Below are 14005 nucleotides of genomic sequence, written 5' to 3'. Positions count from 1 at the left end.
TGAGTGCTCTAAGTTGTTGAGTTGCTTCTCCAGCATGCCCCACCCCCAAGATATTCCTAAGAATAAATTCCAGTGCTGTGGTGGGGGCAGAGATGGGATGATAACGGGGCTCACTGGTCACCAGCCTAGCTCCAGGTTTAGTGAGAGACCCTGTCTCAAAGGAATAAGGTGGGGAGAGACAGAGAAGGACACCTGACATCCCCTTCTGCCCCTGTACACACACACACACACACACACACCACACACAAAATCTGTGTGTATCCATACAGCAGACATAGATATACACTCAACTACATGCATATGCAGAAAGAAGTTTTATCAAGGTCTAATTTAAACGCTCTACAATTTGACAGCATTACAGAAGACTCCATGGGAAACAGCAGAGTACTGTACCCATCTTTGGATCCTGGAGTCCATTTTAGGATCAATTTTTCTCATCACCATGACAGAACATTTGGCATAAACAACATGGGAAAGGTTTATTTGGACTTACATTGTACAGACTTAAGAAGGAAAACCCATAATTCATTGCATATCTCATCAGGTCCAATCAGGGGCAAGTCTACATCCTGACATACCTCCAGCCTACATCCAGTCAGGGGCAAGTGAACATTCTGATGTATTTCCTCCTGCCTGCGAACCTCCGGCCCACAAGCAAATCTTGTGCAGACGGAAACAAACCATTTAGGGGAGTGAAAAACAACAGTGGCTTGTTACCTCCCATAAACAATGGCCTCCAACATTTCAGGAACTGTCTGTCCTTGAGCTTGCAGAGCAGAAGCATTTTTGTTTCATGGATTTCTTAGGCACAGTAATTAAAGCTTAGCATATAATTTTGGCTCTCACACAGGCTGGCTGACCAACAAGCCCCAGGGATTTGTTGTCTCTGCATTCTTAGCACTAGGGTTACAAGCATGAGCCACCACATCTGGCTTGCCACCACATCTGGCTTTCCTAATTTTGTGGTTGTGGGGACTGAATTCTGGTCCACCTCCCCAGTCTTAGTTGATTCGGGTCTTGCTGTGTAACTAAAACTGGCTTCAAACTCAAGATCCTCCTGTCTATCCCTCCTGAGTACTGGGATTACCACCATGCTTGGGTTGGCCTTCCCTTCCCTCCCAGGCTCCCCTAGAAAGTTCTCAGGACACAGAGACAGGCACAGCATCTATGATGTCAAAAACTCGCAGACCCTGCAGGACACACCCCCAGAAACCGGCCCGCTGTGTCTCAGCCTTTGTTTACTCAGATCTGCTTTGTTGGGGGTGCACAGGTTAGGGACACAGAAAGAAGCTGGGAAATGGGAAAGAATATTTGCATGCTATCAGATCTTGAAAAACAAACACTTATCATACGCTATTGATTTTCCCAATCCAAATGCAAATGAGGGTGGAGATCCAACCCGAGAAATGAGGTCCACTTTTCCAAAGGCAATTACTCCATAAGATTTCAGTTTTTCAAAGGTGTCCATTACTCTCCAGCTCTTTGGGGAAGACGTTAAAAGGCAGCCAGGCTTGTGATGGAGGTGATGATGAGAAGATGCCTAGTCTATGGACTCTCCCTTTTTAAAGTTACATTTAATTACGTGGGTGGGAGGGAGTTATGTGGGTGCTGTAGCGCTTGGTTGGTAGAGGCCAACCCATGGGATTGAGTTCTTCTCCTTCCACTCTGGGAGCTCCAGGGATTGAATTTAGGTCGTCAGATTTGGTGGCAGGCGTCCTTACCCGCCTCACCGTCTCACTAGTCCATCGGTTCTCACCTGTGGGAGGTACACTCTATCACCAAGGAAGTCAAAGCCTTAGACATCCCCAGCACATTGGCAATCTGATAAGTTCTTGTCTCTATGTGGATCTATGTTGCTAGTCAACCAGTGCTGCATTGGCTCAACGCTATGCCTCGACCACGAGGACTGGGACTGGGTACACGGATTTTATTGACGTTAGGAGGACAACGGTTACTTAGTGAGAACATTCCTTCACCATCACGGTTATTGGATCTCCAAGTCCGAAACCTCCAATACCTGACACAGGTCAATGGCTAGTGGATGTGACAGCCGGGGAACAGCAGCTACTGCGTCTGCCCACCAGAAGCCAAATGGGCTCGCTTGGTTCCACTGGTGGTTTGGATTACCAGCTTCCAATTTAAAAATTTAGTGGACTGCATCTGATTGGTCAAATTGAGACCACATGACTTCAGTGTGGTAGCAAGGGAAGCTAAGAAACTGACTGTCAAGCTATTTATTTATGTTTAATGTAGAAAATGGGCTTCAAGAACTCTCGGAGAGGCTGAAGAGCTGGCTCAGCTGATAAAGGCATCTATGGTCAAGTCAGATGATCTGAGCTCAGTCCCCGGGACCCTCATGTCACAAGAAGAGCACTGACTCCTGTGGGTTGTCTTCTGCACCTCCATACATGTGCTGTGGCACATCTCTCCTCAAATAAATGCATGTAAAACTAATAATTATAAATAGAAGTAAATATAAAACTAATAATGGCGAAAAGAAAAGAGGATACGACTCAGATGATGTAGTGTTCGCTGTTTGATCTCCAGCACACATAAGAAGTTGGGGATGGTAGCTCACACTTGTAATCCCAGATCTCAGGAAGAGAGACAACAGGAAGTCAGCGGCTCACTAGCCACTCAGCTTAGCCTAATGGGTGGGTGGCGGACCACTGAGAGACCCTGTCTCGATAAACAAGGTGGACAATGATTGAAGTATGACAGCCTAGACTGACCACTGGCCTGCGAGTATGTTCGTGTGTACCCACATCTATCCACCCTGCATGCGCGTACGTATATGTGTGTGTATGGCACACACACATACACGCACACACACCCCACTATGGGTGGATAGATTTGGACAGACCCGTCACAAAAGCAGACAATCATTTAGCACATGAACAGATAGTAGACATCATCAGTCATCAGAGACCTGAAAATTACAGCCACAGAAAGAGCCTACCCTCCCCTCACTCACTCTATACACTAAATGTGAAAACGCTGGGCACAGCAGTTTGGCTGGAGGTGTCTCTCAAATGGTTCAGGTCCCCAGTTAGTGAATCCACTCTCGAGGAGGTAATTATATCATGAGGGATCTGACATAATCAGTGGCCTAATAGATCCATGGATTCCTCATTTTCCAATGGTGGAGTCACAGCTGGTGGTGGCTCCTTGGCCTGTCCCTTGCCGCTGCAGGCTGAGGACATCGGGCCTTACCTCAGGCTTGTGGTTTTCACCACTCCTGCCCACACTATTGACAAATCTCTACTAAACTCTCCTCAAATGATCACAATCCCGTTTTGGTTTCAGCACATCTCCTTCTAATTGCCCCCGTCTTTGCCTTTCTCCTGGTGTGGCGCCTCAAGTGTAAGGCATCTGGGATCAAGATAGGTCACCTGCTGAAACCAACCAGCTCTTCCTCAGGTTGGTCCAGTCTAAGAGAGCGTGGAACACTTAGTGGGAGGCTGTTCGCTCACCTCCACCATGAGAAACAAAGGTCTCCACTTCATGAAAAGAGCACAGAAATAGAGAAGTGAGTATTTGCTTTATATTTTATGACTTTGCAAAGAATGGCACTCAGACTGAGCATGGAGGACACCTTTAAACCTTAAGGAATGACCATTCATCTCTTTCTCACAGAGTAGTCAGGAGGGGACAATCTTACACGTCATTTCCATGTTAATCTTCTCTGTGGCTTACATTTTCTTTTCTCTCAATAAAAGTCATCTTTACATTTTACATCCTGGTTACTTTCAGGCCTTTTAGACATGTGACCTTGCAGGCAAGCTTTGCTGTTGGTTGTTTATTACTCTAAACTGCTAGTTTGGGGTGTATGTGTGAAACTTGGCAGAACTTGGTTGGGGGGGGGATAGTGGCATTGGCAGACTTTAGCTGAGTTCAGTGTTCTCTGTTCCTCTGTAGCCACAGCTAAGCTGGCTTCAGACACCTTTGAAAATGAACCATCGGGTTATATGTCTCACGTCTACCACAGTGGGAAGGAAGATGCCATCTTGGGAACACAAGGGAAACCAAGGAGAAAGCCAGCAAGCAGAAAGAGACTTGAGGAACCAGCAGGGAAACTGAGTCAGGTTCTTCTTAGGACTTCAGTCTCTTAAACTAGCAAATGGTCCTCATAGTTAGTTTATATTGGTCTTGCCACCATTTGCAAAACAGGCCTGCAAGAAACGTGTTACAGACAGCAGCCCCTCCCCCCTCAACATTCTGCTTTGTTCTGTACTCATTAGCACTCTCTCTTCCATATACAACAGATGGGGCCACTTCTAGAATGAAAATCTAGCTCTTATCTTCCATGGCAGCCTTTCCGATGACCTATCTTCTTGCCCTCCAGCCTGGCTCCATCTTTAATGTGCCAGCAATCCGGCTCCCTGGAAGAAAATACCGGAGCACGATTGTTGAGTTGGGCTAATTAAAGATGTGTATCACTGGTGAGATTGTCTCTTCAGAACCAAAAAATTAATTACATTTCTTTGTCCTGGTGACCAGATGTGGAAAACAAACCAACAGATGCACTTCGTGTTTTTCTAGTTGCTATTCTCCTAGGGAGTGGTCTCCAGTCCGGCTGGCTTTTGTCTTGGATTTTGTAGTGACCAGAGGATGGCGGTCTGGTGGGATCTAAAAAAAGGGACTTTGGGAAGTCAAAATACCTTGACAAATGTTCATTCTGCCCCCAAGATGTGAGTGTGGAAAGGAAACACGGGGAGCCAGAAATGAGCAGTGATGCTCGGATCCCAGGGTTACACCCCGAAGACTGGCTCACACTCTGTTGATTGGGAATGCGTGTGTTGTTGAGTCAATTGAGGAGCAGCATGGAAAGACACCTGATGTCAAGCCAGGCAACCTGAGTTTGAGCCCCAGAACTTACGTGTTAGAAGGGGAGAACTGACCCCACAAAGCTGTACACTGACCTACACACATACATAGACACAGTAGAACACACACACATAAATAGATAAATAAATAAATGTAGTAAAAAATTCTAAAGAGAAATAGACATGTCAGTTGTAATTGTTATCAAAATAGAAAAAGGAGGGCTGGAGAGATGACTCAGTCGGTAAGGCACATGCCTGCAAGCATCAAGAGCTAAGTTTGATCCTCAGAAATGTAAAAAAAGACAGCACAATAGTACACACTCGTGATCCTGGGGAGGCAAAAACAGACTAACACCTAACCTCACTGGCTTGCTGGCCTAGCCTATCTGGTCAGCTTCAGCCCAATGACAGAGCCATCTAAAAGGAAGTAACAGTCTTGCTGAAGAAACCCTAGGTTGTCTCCCTGGCCTACATACACATGTGCACAGTTGTGCACATACACCTTTCACACACATGTGTATGCATGTACACGTCTTAAAAATAGGGGGTTGAAGCTGGGCCATGGTGGCGCACGCCTTTAATCCCAGCACTCGGGAGGCAGAGGCAGGCGGATCTCTGTGAGTTCGAGACCAGCCTGGTCTACAGAGCTGGTTCCAGGACAGGCTCCAAAGCCACAGAGAAACCCTGTCTCGAAAAACCAAAAAAAAAAAAAAAAAAAAAAAAAAAAAAAAAAAAAGAGTCAAAAATAGGGGGTTGAGCTGTCCCTGGTGGTACATTCTTTAATCTCAGCATTTGGAAGGGCGAGGCAGGATGATTGTTAATTTGAGACCAGCCTGTGCTTCGTAGGGAGACCCTATCTCAAAAAGAAAGGGAAGGGAAGGAAAGAAAAAGAAAGAAAAGAATCTAGAGAGATGGTTCACTCAATAAAGTGCCTATAACTATCCAAGAGATCTGATGGCCCCTTCTGGCCTCCACAGGAACCTGCACTTATGTGCACATACCCACACACAGAAATAACACACAAATGCATAATCAATTTTTAATCCTCAAAAAAGAGAATCACATAGGGATCCTTCCTGGTGTTTCCCAGTGAGTTTCACAAATATGTCATTTGTGAAGTCGAGGTAGAAATACCAAATGATCACCCTCACTTCTGCAAGTTCAGGGATCACCAAGGCTGACCATTCCATAGGAAGACATAATAAAGTCATAGAGAGATTTATCTCCAGGCTACAGTTCATGATAGCAAAAAAAAAAAATGCAGTTTAAAATTACCAAGGAAAGAGTCATGAAGTTTCCAAAGAATGATCTTTTGATTTATTCATGCTAGTGGGCAGCCCTAACTTTCCCCAGCTATGACATGTGACAACTGCCCTGGGTATTGCTATCCACGGAGGCTCCCCCAAGCCCTGGTATTTTGAAACAGGTAGCCTAGGCTGGATGATCCTGCTGCCTCAGCCTCCCCAGTCCTGAGACTATGATCCCAAGCCTCATGTGTTCATAATATTTTTCTCTGCATCTATCTGGCTCTAGTGGTATTGGGGTTGAAATGCATGCAGCACCTTAGAATATCGGGTAAATGTTCTACCACTGAGTCATGTCCAAGCCCTTCAATGGGGGATTCAAAGCAGGTACTCTACCATTTAACCATGTCTCCAGCTCTATTTTAAAGTTTATTGCTGAGCAGTTGTCCATGTGTATCTACCAAGGCTATATATCATCTGCTGATTTCATGGTGGACATTTGAGATCATTGTAGCACAGGGCAGTTACTATAAACCTGCTGAGAATGTGTATTCCCCTAGAGTGTCTGTACACACCCCTTTCTCCTGTCTGCTGAAAGAACGTTCTGGGTCATTGGCTTGGGTGGACTTCAATGGACACCGACAGTTTTCAAAACTAGTCATTTTTATTTACTCTTTGGAAGTGCCTGGAGCAGTACTCTGTAGCGAGTTGGGACAAGTAGATGTCAAGGTATAAAGAAATGGATTCATGTTCTGGGACAGATCTAGTATCGCTGTGCTAGAGGGTTACAGTATGGGCCATGAGATCAGTTTGTTTTATCATGCTTGCCCTCCATAGTTTGGCTCTTGGGAGCAGATACACAGACACGGGCTTCTTCAGGAAGACCACACTCAGCATCTGTTTTTGTCACTCACCCTGTTTCTGTGCTACCTGGCAGAAGCAGCTCAAGGCAGGGAGGTTTGTTCTAGCTCATAGTCTTAGGATGCACAGTCCATCACAGCGGGAAAGGCGTGATGGCAGGAGCAGGAGGCAGCTGCTCACACGGCGTCCACAGTCAGGAAGCAGAGCGTGATGGAAGCTGGTGCTCAGCTTGACTCCTAATTTTTGTTCAGCCTGAGATCTAAGCCCAAATAAGATCATATTTAGTGTAGATCTTTCCCGTTCAATTAATCCTATCTAGAAACTCCCTCCCAGAGATGGCCAGAGATTTATTTTCATGGTCACTTTAAATCCCTGAAAGTTGAAAGTCAAGATGAACATTTGCTGTGGCCTACACACACACGCACACACACACACACACAAATGCATGCATGCACATACTGACACATATGCCCACACCCATGTGCATACACACACACACACACACACACACACACACACATGCACCACATATACATTGTGTTGTGTGATACTTTTTAGAGAGACAGTATCAACAACCTATTCACCCCAGACATGGAACCAATGACTGACCATAGTAATGATAACTCCAAAGTCCAACTTGATGAACCAGTGGAGTTTATTGTGTTTTTTTTTTTTTTGCAAAAGTATGGTGAGGAGCAAGGGTGACTCAAAGACAGCTGCATCACTTGTGAAAGCTGCAACCCTGAAGGCCACAACCTCCGGGCAGCTCAACAAATCAGTCTCTTGCTGGTCTCTCGGCCCTCGCCAGGCCTTACTGCTTACATAAGCTTGGAAACACCTTTCTGAAGCTGCTCAAATTCCCGGACCCATGAGTTCTTCATTTGCAGAGTCTTAGCAAACCCCCCTTTGGAATTTCCTGAGTCTTAAAAAAAGATATATTTATTTGTAATTTGTATTCATGTGCATATACGTGAGTGCCTGCATGAGTCTATATGTACCATGTGTGTATAGAAGGCTGTGGAGTCCAGAAGAGGGCGTCAGATCCCCCGTGGTGCCCAGAAGTTGCTGCGTTGGGGCTAGGATCCTCTGTGAGGGCAGAAGTTACTCTTGACTTCTAAGTCATCTCTCCAGCCATGGAACCTCCTTAGTCTTCCCAGCTTGGAGGGGATAGCTATGAAATGCAGTGACACAGACAGATACACTTAATATTCTCTCTATGTCTCTCTCTCCCATCACAAACACACACACACACACATACAGGGACACACATGCATGCACTCACACCAATAAACAGACACATATACACAGAAACTCACACATAGACACACAGACATACATACACAGACACATAGACAAACTTACACACACACACAGAGACAGCACACACATAGACACACACACACACACACACACACACACATTTCTTGGTGCCTTTGTAATAAATGAGTAACAGAGTTCCTTCTTCCCAAATCCAGAAAACACAGAGAGTCCAAAACATGCCCAGGGTTTCTTCATTGTACCAGATTCTGGATTAACTCCCTCCAACTGAATCTGAGTCGTCCATAGAAGTCACATCCTTGGGAGTAAATGAGAGGTTTTGGATTTCGGGGGAACTTATGAAGAGAACTCGAAGGACCAAACCCCTCATTTACAGATAAAGAAACCATCGAGGGGGTGGGGACAGGCTCCCTGCCAATGCCTTTCCACTCAAGAGCATCTGTTGGCAGATAGGGTGAGGTAGCTAAAGGTTTACAATTAATGTAATGAATGTCATTCCGTGGGCACCCTGCAAAATTGCCAGCTTAGGAAGGCTAAAGTGAGATCTTGTCTGCTCACATTTTAAGCTCTGTGATTAACCAACTACATGACTTGAAGTCACAAAAAAGGTTTGGAATATTCTCCAGCAGCACCGAGGGCTCACTGGCATCTGCAGTGGAATGCGGGGAGGGTGGCAAGGTTTGGTTGCTGTCTGCCTAGCTTGGCAGAAGGCAGGGCAAGGTGATGGGAAGCTGGCTCAGTGGTTGGGTGTTTGCCATGCAAGCATGAGGACCCCAGTTTGAATCCCCGTGACCCGTGTTAAGCTGGGTTTATAGAGTGTGTGTATAGCCTCAGCACTCCTGTAGCCAAACAGGAGCAGAGCCAGGAGAACCCCAGGAGCTTTCGGAACAGCTACCTCTCCTGGCTTATCGAGGCAAAACAAGAGATCCTGTCTCAAACAAGGTGAGGATGCACACCCAAAGTTGTCCTCTGACTGCACATGTTGCACTGTGGCATGTGTGCCTTTGCAGGTTTACATGAATATGCACACACACACACACACACACACACACGGTTCTAAAAGAATAATAATACAGGATAAAGAGTGACACCCTGGGTCCCAGATCCCTGTTTGTGAACCCAGAACACCTTCATCACTGTGACTTTCTCATGGCTGGGTTTCAGCTTTTTAAATGTTAAAAAAATGAATTAAAAGTATTATATGAATGTGTGATACATGTACACGGTGCATGCACGTGAATGTGCAGGTGTGTGTACCCATGTGCATTCTTGCAGAGGCCAGAGCAGGACTTTGGGTGTTTTTCTTTGTTGCTCTCCACTCTACATCTTTCAGACAGAGTTTCTCACTGAATGGGAGCTGCTATCTTAGCTAGGCTGGCCAGTCAGTGAGCTCCTGGAATCAGCCTGTCTCTACTCCCAAAGGCTCCATCCCCCAAAGTTTACACACACATACCATTCATTATCTCTGACTTTTTACATGGATATTGGGGATTTGAACTCGGGTCCTTTGGCTTGCAGAGCATAGCTCTTACTCACTGAGCCTTCTCTCCAACCCCTGGGCTGATCTTTTGTGCTCTGTTTCTGTTTTGCATTTGTTTCTGAAAGTCTTCTCTCAGCCCTGCACACAGTTTATAGGTGTACAAGTATAATTATGCTGGTATTATAAGCGTACACATAAAACCTGGTGGCTTCGGATCTCGCTAGTTTTCAGGTAAATCCCCTCCCAGGATTAACATGACAAAGAAATGGTTTATACTTTAGGAATCTAGTGGTCATACATCTGCCTTCTGCAGCATTAGCTTAATAATTCAACACACTTAGGCCTCCCTGGGAACTGACTCTCTATCCTTGTTTGGCAAGGAAGCACATTTATTAGATACTACCATTCTCTTACAGTTCGAGTGTGAAATTTCTCCTGTTCTGGAACTTTTCCTGCATAGAGGTGAACCAATGTCTGCTCTCTGCAGAGAGAGAATCAACGATAAACCGAAACAGAGATTCTACCAGAGTCCAACTTGATCAATGAGTTTGTTGGGTTTACTTACAAAGAGCCTGAATGATTCAAAGGCAACTGTAGCACCAAACAGCTCACCTCAGCATGGGTGACAGATGACTCAGAAAAACTACATCTCCTTGGGCTGGAGAGGTACTTCAGCAGTTAAGAGCATGTATTACTCTTGCAGAGGACCCAGGTTCATTCCCCAGCAAACATGCTGGACAAACATCTGTGACAAAAAGCTCCAGTGGGTTTAACTCCCTCATCTGGACTCCACAAGTGCCTGTACTCACATGTGCATTACCCACAGACAGTCAGACAGGCGCATACAGGCACACATATAGATTTAAAAATAAAATAAATTTTTTTTTGAGACAGGGTTTCTCCGTAGCTTTTTGGTTCCTGTCCTGGAACTAGCTCTTGTAGACCAGGCTGGCCTCTAACTCACAGAGATCCGCCTGCTTCTGCCTCCCAAGTGCTGGGATTAAAGGCGTGTGCCAACACCACCCGGCAATAAAATAAATCTTTAAAAAGAAAACTGCACCCCTGGAGATCCCTCCAGGACTTACAAGCAGCTTGACAGACCCGAGAGTCTCTTTTATCCAACAATTGTTACTCCTTACTTAATTGGAAAGGGCCTTGTGAATCCTGTTGGTTTCAGGAACCCCTGAGACTTGTGAATTGGTTACTGCTTGATCCTGTCAAGTTTCATTATCTCTCAAGTCTAATGATCCTCCCTTCAGGAACTTGAGACAGGTGGTGGATCTGAGGTGTCACTGTCAACAAATGGTGCATTCACCAGTTCTTACAGCCATGGCATAAATATCTGACAAAATCAGCTTGGTGGAGGGAGAGTTGGTTTGGGCTCATTGTGCATGGCAGCAAGGAAGGCATGGCAGCAGGAATGTGAAGCAGGCCAGGAAGCAGAGTGATGCATACTGAGACTCAGTTCACTTTCTCTTTTTTAATTCAGTTCAAGACCCCAAATCACAGGATGTGTTATCCACATTTAGGGTGGGTCTTCCCACCTCACATAACCTAACCTAGAAATTCCCTCATAGGCGTGCCCCAGAGGTGTGTCTCCTAGGTGATTCTCGAGTCTGTCAAGTTGACAACCAGCTTTACCCATCACAGTGTATTATTAGATTGCCTCATTGACGTGGTCAGATAATTGGTAGAAGCCACTGAAGAGGGTAAGGGTTTATTTTGGCCCATGGTTTCAGAGCACGCCATCCATCATGGTGGGGAAGGCATGCCTGGCAGCAGGAGGAGTTAGTGGAGGTTCCTCACATTGACAGCAGACCAGGACACAGAGGTGGCAACTGCAAAAGGGCCCCAGTTTTCTTCTCATACTCCTGCTAAACCAATGACAAAAGCCAGGCATCAAGGAGCCGGGATATAATTCAGTCAGTAAAGTGCTTGCCACACCATCATGAGGACCTGAGCTCCATCCTCAGATTACACACACACACACACACACACACACACACACACAAAGCTGGCTGTAGTGGTGCACACTTGGAATGTCAACGTGGAGTAGGTGGGGACAGGAAGATCCCTTGAATTTGTTGCCCATCCAGTCTCGCCTCTCTGGTTTGCTTCTAGGTCCAGTGTGAGAGAGCGACCCTACCTTTAAAAGGGGGAAGGGGAGGCTGGAGAGATCTTTCAATGGATAAAGTGTGTGACATACAAGCTTGATCACCTGAATTTAGATTCCCAGAACCCATCTGTAACCCCATTCTCCCCTTCCAGGAAGTGCGAGACAGACAGGAGACTCTTCTGAAACTTGGGGGCCACGTGGCTATACAGCAAGACTCTGTCTTAACAGCAATAAACTGTCCCAGCAAGTGAGTGTGGTGGGGACAAGGTCCCAGCCCCACAGGGAGAAGAGAGCCCTGGGTGGGCGTGAGAGAGCTCTGTTCTGCAAAGCCCCCACCTCCAGTCTTGCTGGTTCCTGAAGTCACAGCCTAACCTGGGACAGACAGGCTCCTGACTGTCTTCTGAGCTTAGGGTCAGCAGTACCCAGTACTGTGTATTCTCCTCCGCTCGCCCAACAAGCTGGGAAGGAAAATGCGTTATCACATCTGCCCCTCTCCTCAGCCTCCTCAAGTTAAACTCCTAAGCTACCTCTGCAGGGATTTTTTTTTTTGGTTTTGGAATATATTTTTATGTGATTTGAGATCATTTAGTAATTTTCCAGAAATACATTAACGGCTGCCTGCCTTTTTATGTAAATATTGTTTCCCCATTATAAAAATGATAACGATATTTGCCGTTTATTAAATACGCACTGTATGCCAGGCGCTGCAAACCTGGGGAGAATGGATGCTGTTATTGTCCTCATTTTTCAAATGAATAAACTGAAATTCAAATAAATATCTCATGCAAGGTCACTTTTGAATTGATGTTGTCAAATCTGTCTGTCTCTGGGAGACAGGAGAGAATTAGATGCATGAAGCCGTTCCCAGCCCCGCTTCTCTTGTGTTTCTCTTTACGTGAGTGCATGCGTGTGTGTGTGTGTATGCATGCGTGTGTGTTTGTGAGTGTGTGTTCATATGTGTGTGTTTGTGAGTGTGTGTTCATATATGTGTGTGTGCATGTGTGTGCACGTGCATGTGTGTATGTGCGTGCACACATGTGCATGTGTGTGTGTGTAGGTCGACATCAGATAACTTCCATAATTACTCTCCACTTTATTTTTGGAGACAGGGTCTCCTGTTGAACCCAGAACTTTTTAGTCCACCCAGGTTGGCTGGCCAGTGTACTCCAGCGATCCACCTGCCTCTGCCTCCCTAGCACTGGGATTATGAAGGTAAATGACACCATGCCTGGCTTTTTATGTGAATGCTGGGGACTCAAATTCAGGTCCTCGTGCTTGCACAAGAAGCACTTCCCTGAATGAGCTGTCTCCCCAGTTCTTGTGTTCGTACGAAGAGTGTGGGAAACGAAATCATTTTTTTTACATCTCTTGTAGACAGGAGAGGCCAAGAGACCAGTTTTGAGCATAGGAAGTAAGCGCAAATGATTGAGAAGACGCTTGGAGGAAGATTCTGCCAATCACATTCCTCTCCTTATTCTGCTTGGATATTGGCTTGATATTCAGAATCATAGCAACCATATTGTAGGTACAGGGTTAACTCCATAGTGCCAAAGACGGCAGAGCGGGAGGGAGAAGTGATGTGGGTTTCTATGACATCATGAGCTTGCACCCCAAGATTTTTATTTTGTGAGGTAAATACACTTGCTTCCTATAGCATTTGTTGCTGGTTGCTTGGCAAACACTGAGACTAACTTCCAGATTCCAGAGTTACCAAATAAACCCCTCTTCCCAAGCTGCTTTTGGTCAGTGCTCATCACAGCAACAGAGAAACTGAACAAGACCAGAAAGGAGCCACTGTCCCACAGCACGTGGAGGAGTTACTGGTCAGTCATTCATGCTTCTGTAAAGGACCTGCACCCAAACTCACACAGGGCATCCTAATTAAATCCGATGGGTCTCAAACTAACAGCAACAACAACACTACAAATACCCCGCAGCAGCTGGGCAGTGGTGGTGCACACCTTTAATCCCAGAACTCAGGAGGCAGAGGCAGGTGGATCTCTGTGAGTTCGAGGCCAGCCTGGTCTACAGAGCAGCTCCGGGATAGTCAGGACTACACAGAGAAACGCAGTCTTGAAAAGTCCAAAAAAAAAAAACAAACCCACATCCTGTGGTGTTCATCGTTAAAAATAGTTTATCACATATATTTATTTATTTGTGTGGGTGTGTGCATGCACAAGACTGTTTCATGGAGAGAGAG

Source organism: Alexandromys fortis, unplaced genomic scaffold (assembly GCF_014885135.2).
Source record: "Alexandromys fortis isolate MF-2015 unplaced genomic scaffold, M_Fortis_MF-2015_v1.1 scaffold_227, whole genome shotgun sequence".
Classification (NCBI taxonomy): Eukaryota; Metazoa; Chordata; class Mammalia; order Rodentia; family Cricetidae; genus Alexandromys; species Alexandromys fortis.
This window is presented reverse-complemented; position numbering follows the sequence as displayed.